The following is a 10,349-nucleotide window of genomic DNA, read 5'->3' as shown; positions in this document are numbered from 1 at the left end:
TTTAAGAGAGCAGGGACCTCCCAACTCTCCTGTCCAATTCAGACAACATGTTGCCTTTCTGCATCCTCTCCCTCGACTAGCACCACCCGAGATTCCATCCTGGCTCCACAGTGCACAGGCAGAGATGCTGCAGCATGAGGATGGAAAACAGAGACAATTTATGAAGCAAATTCTGCTTGCTTCCCCCTAACCCATGGCCCTGCTTCATGAGTTCTCGACTGAGGCACAGGAAGTACCTGATTTCAAAACAGACTTGTTTTTGCTCAGAGTCTAAGGGTTCACCCAACTTCTTTCATCATCTCTTCTATATTACTTACCACACCCAGAATGTTACATGCAGATGAAAACCAGAAACAAACCAACCTCCCTCCCTCAGCCACAATTCCCCTTGCAGCTTCAGCTTCCCTGGCATTTGCTCCTTGCCCTTGACTGTTCTTGCCATCTAAAATGCCTGCCTACCCACCCCAACAATGTGCAGGCTGAACTTGCCCCTCAGCCCTTTCCACCTACTACATGACTTCCTAGGGTTCAAGTCCCCTCTTGTTCATAAAGCCAGTTAAGAACATAGCAATGAAGACTACTTATAGTTTCTTGTGGCTGGTGTTTTTTCCTGTGCATTTACACCCCTGCCCAGGTCTGTGCTTCATCAGGACAAACAGCTGCCAGACACCAAGGATAGCCACCCAGTTTCCTCTCCACCTGCAACCCCTTCCAGAATCTCAGATAAACAGCATTTTTCCTTCTTTACATCTGGAAGCTCTGAATCTTTCCATGCAGGAGCCATGCTGGATGTACCACAGCAATGAACCAGCATGCAACACTGTGGGTTGAAAAGTCCAGCCTGGAAGAATGTCACAGTGGTGGGGTGTTCCCATTTCCCAACTTTGTAGGCTAATGCTGAGATACCAACCCATTTAAAATGGTGTGTTTGTGCTCAGAAACACAGCAAACCTCCACTTGTCAAAAACACTCACCCTTCAAGGCACACAAAGATAAAATGGGGACAAATACCACCAGCCTCACTCACTGGCTAGAATTAAAGCCTCTTCCCTTATGCATGCTAGTGACCTTCACGTGACTGATACATCATGGATGAAAAACTGCACTGTGTGCAAGGAGACATGTTGTGTGAGTCAAGGGGTAGGATGGGAAGGTTTGGAAAAAATGAAGACTGTGGATTTTCACTCAAGTTGCTGGTTATTTGGCAAATGAGTAGCTTCCCCTCCTTTCTACAGTCAAGCGTAGTTCTTTGCAGCAGACAGCCCAGTCTACACTGGTACCTTGCTGGAAATGAACAATGACAGAGAAGGTCTTGTCTCCTAAAGCTGCAAGGTTGCTATCAACACTTCTACCTTGGCTGCACTCAGAGGTAATGGCTTCTTCAGAAGATCCATTTTCTAGCTTCATGGACTTGATGGATGAGCTGAAGTTCCACTCTATCACCATTCAAGTGCCATCAAGCACAGGAGGAGGAAGCTGAGCTTTCTGAAGGAACTGATTTTCTGGGAAGAAAGAACCGTAACGTGGGTTAATCCTCAGAGGAAATAACATACAAGTCTCAAAGGTGGGCTAAAAGCTCTGCAGATGCCGTGGGAGTGACTGTGTGTGCTCTTCCTTAGATATCAATGCAGCACAAGAAGTTTGCCAAACAAGCAAACAAAAAGTAACAAAACAAAACCCAACCCCAAACCAGAACAGCCACACCTGTGTTTTTTTTTTTTTATTTTCTTATTCCCTTGCAACAACACTCAAAGCACTGGTGACAGGCCAACGCTTTACCTTTCAGACAAGTTCAAGCTATACTACTGCTGTTGATGGGTCGGGGAAGGCTGTAATAGTCCCACATGGCCTCCTGTACTTGTGAGGTGTAATTATACTTGACACTCAGCTGGAAACAGAGCACAGCTCCAAACGCAGGCACTCGGCTCAACTCTACACCCACATGTGTAGTGGTTTTTTAATTCTGATGAGGAACAGTTCCACGCCATAAACCAATTACTGCTGCACCAATAGTTCTGTCTGTCTGAAATAGATTTTCCACACTTGAGTTTCAGCTAGATGTGCTTAATTCCCCTTTCTTAGTGATGCTTAAGCACACGCAAGGTGAGAACTTCTTTTTCCACAGACTCCTTATGGTGAAAGGGGCACTGGCTGGAGACTGCGGATGCAAAACAGCATCAGCCGCTATGGGAGGAGAAAGGTGCCAAAGGGTATTTACAGCATTCTTATAAGGAGAATACATTGTGTCCTGACTACAGTGGCAAGCACAAAGAAGTGGTTCTGGATAACAAGAAGTGTTATAAACCAGCACAGGGGAAGCATTCCTACCAAAGGAACCAGCAGAAATCCCACTCTATTGTCATGGGAGGTTCATCTAAATCTCTCTTGGCTTTCACCATCTGTGATCTGGTCTAGGAAGAGGGTATCTGGAGTCTTTGCTCCAGTTTTCCCAAAGGGTTCCCCCTGCAAACACAAACTATATCGAGACAGTCCTGCAAACCCAGCGTAAAGCACAAATCTAGCTGTACAGGAAAAGACACATTTCTGAAATAGTCTTTTGACAGTGGTCAGCTCAGACAGATTTTCTAGCAAATGTTGGTTTTATCAGAATGCTACAAATAAATATTGCGGTACATGGAAAAAAACGAGAACCATGTTCTTTTCCTGCTGATCAATGGGAAATGCGTTGAGACATCAGCCTATCTGTATTTCTGAAACGTCAAAGAAAGAGCTGCTGATTTCTTCCCACAGTTAACACTTCCGAGATACTACACAACCACAGAACAGGCTCACCGAGCTGCTCTTACTAAGATGCCACAGCCACCTTTTTTCACAAGCACTACACATGGAGGGAAATAATATCAAATTTTTATCTTTCCTTCAGAAACAGATTCAGTTTTTCCATCTTTTCAAGAAGGGCCTTTTAGAAAGCAAGCACAGCTAAACCTATTCTTTCCATCACCGAAAATAATACCACAACACTCTCCCCTCCTCTATCCTTTCCCTCTGTACTCTCATCACAGTAATGCCATTTTTTTCTGATCTGAAAGCACCTTGATCTGAGATGGACACAGCACAAGGTTGGGTTGGTCTTTACCATTCATCAGTGGTCTAGCTTCAACACGACTTACTCTACTGATCTATGTTGTAGATCGGCGGCGCTCCTAAAAATACCTCTCTTGTATAATTGTGGGGGAGAGAAGGGACAAGCAAGACACTACTCTCTCCAGGGAGCACTGAGGCTCTCTGTGGAGGAGAGGCCTGCAGAGCAGAGCCCCGACTGGCCGACAGCCTGGCTCTCATATGGGATCACATCAGCAGAGGATCCCACACCTCTGCTAGCCAGAGACACTGTAGCCCGTGCTTTCCCTTCCTTCCCCTCGCACACACCCACGCTCGCAGGACATCCAGATGCATGAAGCTGCCATTTCTCATTGTTCAATCGACCCTAATATCAGATGAGACAAAACTACAAGGGCTTTGAGGATTCAAACCCACTCAGAAGAAAAACTGGCATCCAAATGCAGCGTGTTCAGGGCTATATCACACCTAGGACTATCACAGCTACTGAGAAAATTTCTCCTCCTTGTACAACTATTTTGAAAATTGTGGACTTTATCTTCACCCAGCTCCACTCCTCATTCACATTTCTGTATTGGCTACTCCTTGCTAATATCAGATGTAGTTAAAAGCAAGTATCAAAGCTCACCACAGCCTTGACTCAGGCTCTATAAACAGCAACAATTCTGACAGAAACGAGCAGTAAACAGATTTCATCTCCACAAATTCTTGCCAGTGAGTCTGGTCAGTTTCTTATTAAAAAACAATGTAAGGGAATATGACACAAGACTTTTGAGTCTAACGAACGCACCCCAAAATGCCTATTCCAGCACTCTGGCACAGCTATAGGGGAATGCTACCCTTAACACAGCTCTTAACTGGCCCGCTTCAGAGACTCAACTGAAAACCTCTGAGTATGAGACCACAGTGAGGATCAAGACCTCACTTAACCATCAGAATAAAAGGTAAGGTGATTTTCTCCTTTTCAGATGCTGACAAACCCTGACTCTTTTTTCCTCCATTGCTTCTGGGGTTCTTTCCGCTTAACCCAGAAGTAGTTCACTGGTTTGCCTTCCTTCCCTAAAAGCATTGACAGCTTCAGCTGCTGACTAGCCACAGCATTATCTCCTTGCTAGACTTCCAGTCACTGAAAGGTAAACAGACAAGAAAGCCAAAAGAGAAAGCAAACCCATTTTCAAAACAGACCCTTTAGACATCTGAAATCAGGATGCCTACTGCTTGAGTAAGATGGGAGTAGGTAGTATAAAGAAGCCCACTGAATTCCAACTAAAGCAGTGAGACAATAAAGAATGCTGTCCTTCATCACCTCCAATCTCAATCATAAATATATCTTTCTAGTGTACATAAGTATCTATTATGCTCTCCATGAACAAAGAAGACATATGAGAAGATTCAGACCTTGCCATAGGACATTACTTCTTTCTCCTTGACCAGCCTGCTGTAAGACTCATATTGGATGCATCTGATTCTTACAAAGCCAGCTGCTTCCATTGACTGCCAGCAGTGTGACCACATACAACTTTGATCAGTTCAGATCAAGTTACCTATCTGACCACAAATGAAGAGGAAAAGAAAAAAAAAAATTTAAATAAAAATACCAATTCTCAACCAGCACTGGTGTGGTACAGACCAAAGCAGCTTCTCAACAGCAGCAATGCTCACCATCACCTTGGTTTTCCTTTCTAGCTAGAAAATTTTGTGCATGCCCTTCCCCACTTAGGAAACACTCCAGTCAAGAAGTTTGTGGCTAATGTTAATAGCTCAAGTTTTTAACTTGACTAGTTTCTGTGTGATTTATTATAATTTACTATCTTTTTACTGGAGTATAGCTACTCCTCAAACGCTCAATTTGCAAGAAGCATTTACCACCAGACACACTTGCTCACTCTGTAATGTCCACCACTTCAGACCCACTGCTACCTCATTACAGTTGCGTGTGTCTCAGATGTCTGAGCAAGATCCTTTTGTCTTCTAAAAGGAATATCCCCCATACCGAAGTTCCCTGCAGATGAAGTTCCCTGCAGAAGTAATGACATCTCTCATGTTGGTCCCTGGCTTGCATTTGAGGCTCTCTGAATCACATGAGGCAACTTACAGCATCTGTTCAAGGCTCCCTATGCATGCAATCCTGGAAAATAATGTAGGTGAGGAAATGGAGAAGTGGCACAAGAGCAATACTGCCTCATCCCCAAATCCCAGCTCCCAGAGGAATGTGGTCTGCAACCACAGCTATAGCTGATTCCTCTGCCCCTGTAACCACTCCTCCTAATCCACTATCAGCACCCAGCTCATTTCAGCACAGGTGAGTTCCCCAGTCCCACCTTGTTTGTGCACCCAGCAACCTTCCCTTGCCAGCACTTGTCCAGTATCCCCAAGTTCCTCTCCTTAAGAGAAGGTATGTATAGAAACACTCACTCTTGTCTATCTCCTAAAAGATTGCACAGAATCTTATACTAATACCAATAAATAAATACAAATACATAAACACCAAGAGAACTACATCTGCTTCATCATAACATCTTAAAAGCACTTTCTTTGCAGAAATAGCTCTTTCTTGGATTTGAAAATCCAAGTGGACAATACTTCTGGATTTCCCCATTCTTACTTTCCCTATGACTTCCTCATTCTCCTGCTACCTCCATTGGAAATGAGAAAGAACAGAAAAAAAAAAAATCAAACAAACAAACCAACCAAAAAAAAAAAAAAAAAAAAAAAAACCCAACCACTTTTTATGAATACCATTAAGTAGCAGATTTTGAATAAAATGAATTTTTCACCAGGCACAATGAAGGAGGAGCAGCCAGAGCTTGTGTTACCACGTCAGGCAGCACCGCTGTTTCAGACTAACGATGCTCCAGTGATGGGGAACCTCCACGCTGGTTGAAAACAGGACTCTGGAGTGAGTTACTCACACATGTTTTCCTCTCTACATTATCACACAGGATATGGAAATAGCAACAACTAGAAAAAAAAAAAATGAAGCCCCTAACTCAGCCCTCATGGAAACAACTGTCTTGAACTCCCAAATGAATAAAACCATGTTTTAACCAGCAACTTGCTGGTTTTGCAAAAAGGTTTCTTTAACCAACCCCTACACTGTTAACATTTCCAGCGCAGCTGGATGTTAGCAAACATCAGAACCTATCAGCTGTTACATGGAGCACACATGTCTCAGCTCTGTGTATTACCTGACCTTGTCAATTCGCACACAGCTGCTGCTGAGAACACTGACTGCTTTACACACTGCAAAGGAAAACTTGCCACTGTTCCCATCCAGTTTCACACAGACTAAAAAACCTTCGGTGAGGGGTAAAACCGACACTTGAAGTTTGTTACTGAAAGCATGCAGTATTTTAACACATCCATAAGAAAAAAAAAGAGCATTGCTTTTCATCAAGACTAGGCCTGTTTCCATTTCTGGGTATGCCTTTCACATAGGAAGAATGTAAAGATGTGAAATCCTGGTCTGAAGCATGTTGAGTCTCAGGGTGTACAGGACTTTAGTGAAAACTCTGAGCAGGTCCCAATCTGCTGAACAGACTCTTCCCCCTCACTGTTTCTCCAGAAATACAATCCTCTCTTTCTAAGACCTCAGGTCTTCTAAGGGGGTCCTCCAGGAGCAGTTTTTACACACACTGCTAATGAGACAGTGCCAACAGTGTCAGAAAAACTTTAGAACAGGAGAGGGGATGGTAAGCAATGGATGAAAAGCAATCATGAATTCCACAGGAACCCAAGGGTGAAGTTGCTGAACTGCTGATCAGGAAGACAGAATTATTCATGGTGCAAAACAGATGGAGGGCAGCCAACACCCTACCCTGTGCTGTTACTTCAGCAGTGCTAAGGTCAACAAACTTCACCCCAGTGACAGGTCAGTCAGGAGGAATTACTGAACTGAGTTTATAGAGTGCTCTGACCAATATGAAACAGACTTTGTATAGACACCGCTCTTTTCTTTCCCTCATTTCTTTCCAGAGACAAATGTCTGTGACATACAGGTTTATATGAAAGGAGAAGTTGGAGCAGGAAAGCAACGAAAAGCCAAGCAATTAAAAGATACCTCAAAGCAATGTCATTAAGTTAAATGTGTCTCTTACTAACCCAGAACTAAATCCTGAGATTAAACTCTATTGATCTTCGTTTAGTTCTGAGTGTTCAAGTTAGTTGCTTGTGTGTATCTGGGGCCTTTGCTTGTTGGAAGCTCCCTAACAAAGAGACTATTTTTGGTAAGTTCATAATATCACAGATAAACCTTTTCATCAGCCAGAAACCCTTCTCCTCCCCTCCCCTCTTCCAAAACAAAGATTATAAAGATAGGTTGCACTAAAGATATCAACCTATCTTTGCTTAATGTGAGGGCACAAAATACATTCATCGCAGTACAGAACTCTGGGATGTAATCAATCCCTTGAGGATGTTGAGGAAAACTTAATTATGGTCTCACTGAAATATGAAACAGGAGTTGTTCAAAATCCTATTAACAGTTTATCAATTTTGGCTTTTGAAAAATGCATCTCTCTTCATGCCTTTATGATGACAAGGTAGAAGACTGCTTTTCACATGGCAAGTGAAACAAAGAATCATCTACCTTAAAGAATGCAATTAACAGGCAAGAAGATACACTTCTGGTGTTTTGTTTTTGTTTTTTTTTTTTTTTTCTGTGTTATGGGATGGGTTTTTTTACCTTAAGTGTCTAGAAGTCCCTAAGTGTACCAAAAATAAAGACACCGAGAAGGTCTCTTTCAAGAGGAAACAAACCCCCACCTTCACTAAAAAGGAACCTTTTGTTTATAAAGAGGGAAACTAACTTATGACAGTTCCCAAATCCTCTGTGGAGCTAAACTGGTGCCTTCCCTGTCATTCATCACCTGGCTCTCACGACAGGCTTTCCTGGCTTTTTTCACCTGTCTCTCCCGCCAGGCTTCCGTGGCTTCAGAACCATTCTCAGCCACTCTGCTAACCAAGGAAACCTCAGTAAGGTGTTATTTGAAGAAAAATACCTCACTGTGAAACAGGCAAACCAAACGAGTTGATGCCCACAGAAAATACTGAACTTTGGAAATTAACACAGAAAAGGGTTCAAAGAGAAACAAAGCCAACCTGGTTATTTCATACTAGGTCTGAGCCTGGCTTGCTGTGTAACTATCAGGCAAAATGATTTGAAGACCACACAAGATGCATTAGATACAACCCCATACACCCCTCAAGTTTTAGGAGAATCATTTGGCATGCAATGTCAGAAAATAACTTGCTATTTATTTTAAGTAAAACTAAATTCTACATTGCTCACTGTTAAATATTTCTCTCTTTCCACCTGCAGCTGAAACCTGAGACAGTGAAGTACTGGAGAGAGGTGAATCATTGAGCCCAGCAGAGAGGATAAGCAGAACAACTGCCTTCATGTCCTCTCCTTCCACTAGAAGGGGAGGGGGCACCCTTCCACTGGGGCTGCTGTGTGGAAATAAAGGTCAGAAGCCCACTCATTACCTTGGGCTAGGCTCTCAAGGGACATCAGCTGGCACCAGCTCTTCTGATCCCAGGTGAAGTATACCAGTGTGTACTGGCTGAGGTTCTGGCTCTGTTATGCCTGCTATGTTCTAGTTTTTATTTGTGTGTTTACTGTTGAGCACTCACTGGAGGCAGTCATGTCCCTTACCGCTTCCACACTCCCCCCAAGTACCATCATTTCTCCCATAAAGTTCCAGTCAGGCCTCTGAGAGCAGCAGGATGGAGGCACAACATTTTCATGCTGAAGTAAAGAAGTCTCAAAAATGATGGTGCTGTAATGGAGGTGGTGAAAATACCATCAACTATAATGTGAAGCAGATGAGAACCACAAAGAACCAGCTCAAATTATAACTGCTTGACAATTGTTTTAATTTTCTCCTTCCTCAGAAAAGAGTGCCAGTAAATTCACTACATCTCTTTGTCCTTGAAGGTGAACATCAAAAGTGAAGAAATCTTCAAAGAGAAGTTATTCCTCAAGTTCACAGTTAATATTTCTTTCTTATTCATGGAAGTCTTTGGGGACTGTACCAAAGGAATCAGGGTAGGATGAGGTAACGGTGTGGCCTTCTGCTTCCCATTACCCTAGTCTGGTCAGGCGCTAAGGGAACTGACACGCCTTGTCCTAATTGACTAAGTAAATATATTGACTCTGAGGCAGACAAGAAAACATGAACTATGCAAGATATAAAGGTCCTCGCCATCTTGCCACCCACTAAATGGGAGAAGCATTAGTTAACAGCACTAGAGAAATGTTTCCTATTTGATTTTATTAACTGATTGACATGAATTAACGCATTGGGATATTTGATTGTGTCATAAAATGTGTATATGAACATCATGATTCAATTTAATGTACCCATTACTGCTTGATGTGCCATTATATTAGACTAAATTAAAAGAATTTTATGGAAAAAAAAATTACAATTAAAGACTCAAAATTGATTACATTCCTAACTTAGAGGATATTCACTTCTCTTCATTTTTTGAATAATGACAATAAAAGAACCAGAAAACAATACAGACTATGCAGACAGAGAAAATAAAGTACAGCAGAGATAAACAGTACCAACAAAATGCGGAGTCTGCAAATCCTACCTCACACAGACTGGGCAACAGCTGAGAACAAACCATAAGCACAGCAACAGTGTCTTCTGTTACAGGATTAATTTGGGTAGAAAGCCACCACAGGACAGGTAAAGAAACATGCAAAACAACATTTCCCCCAACTGCATACCTCTTGGTCTATTTGGGGTATCTTTGTTGCGGTTCTGTGTACATGTGATGGGCTGGGTTTTTAGGTGGTGTTCATTGCAGTTTTTTCATCTTGAACCATAGTAAAAAATTTTAATCATGTATTACAACTCGAGTTTTAGGTGTCTGTTACTGCTTTTCAAAGGCTGAATATTGCTCTATATCCACCCAGATCAGCACATGTGGATCTGGGTAGCTGCTCATTCAAAACTTTCTCATTAAAGTCTGGTTACTTGGACTACAACAATCCAGAGAAGGACCTACATGTTGGTTCACACTGCTGGGAAGAGATGTCACAGGTTCATGTCCACAATTACCAATACCTGCCATGAAGCCGTGTGTCTAAATGCAGTGGGCAAAATAAAGGGGGGCGGGGGGTGTGTGTAGAGAAAGAGGACCAAAACCCATAACCAACTATATACATTAAGAACATCTTGGCATTTTTAGTGAAAAAAAAAAAAAAAAAAAAGAGAGAAAAACAGGGAAGCATACACAGGCATGTACTTTAA

The sequence above is a fragment of the Merops nubicus genome, unplaced genomic scaffold (assembly GCF_000691845.1).
Source record: "Merops nubicus isolate BGI_N331 unplaced genomic scaffold, ASM69184v1 scaffold10260, whole genome shotgun sequence".
NCBI lineage: Eukaryota > Metazoa > Chordata > Aves > Coraciiformes > Meropidae > Merops > Merops nubicus.
This window is presented reverse-complemented; position numbering follows the sequence as displayed.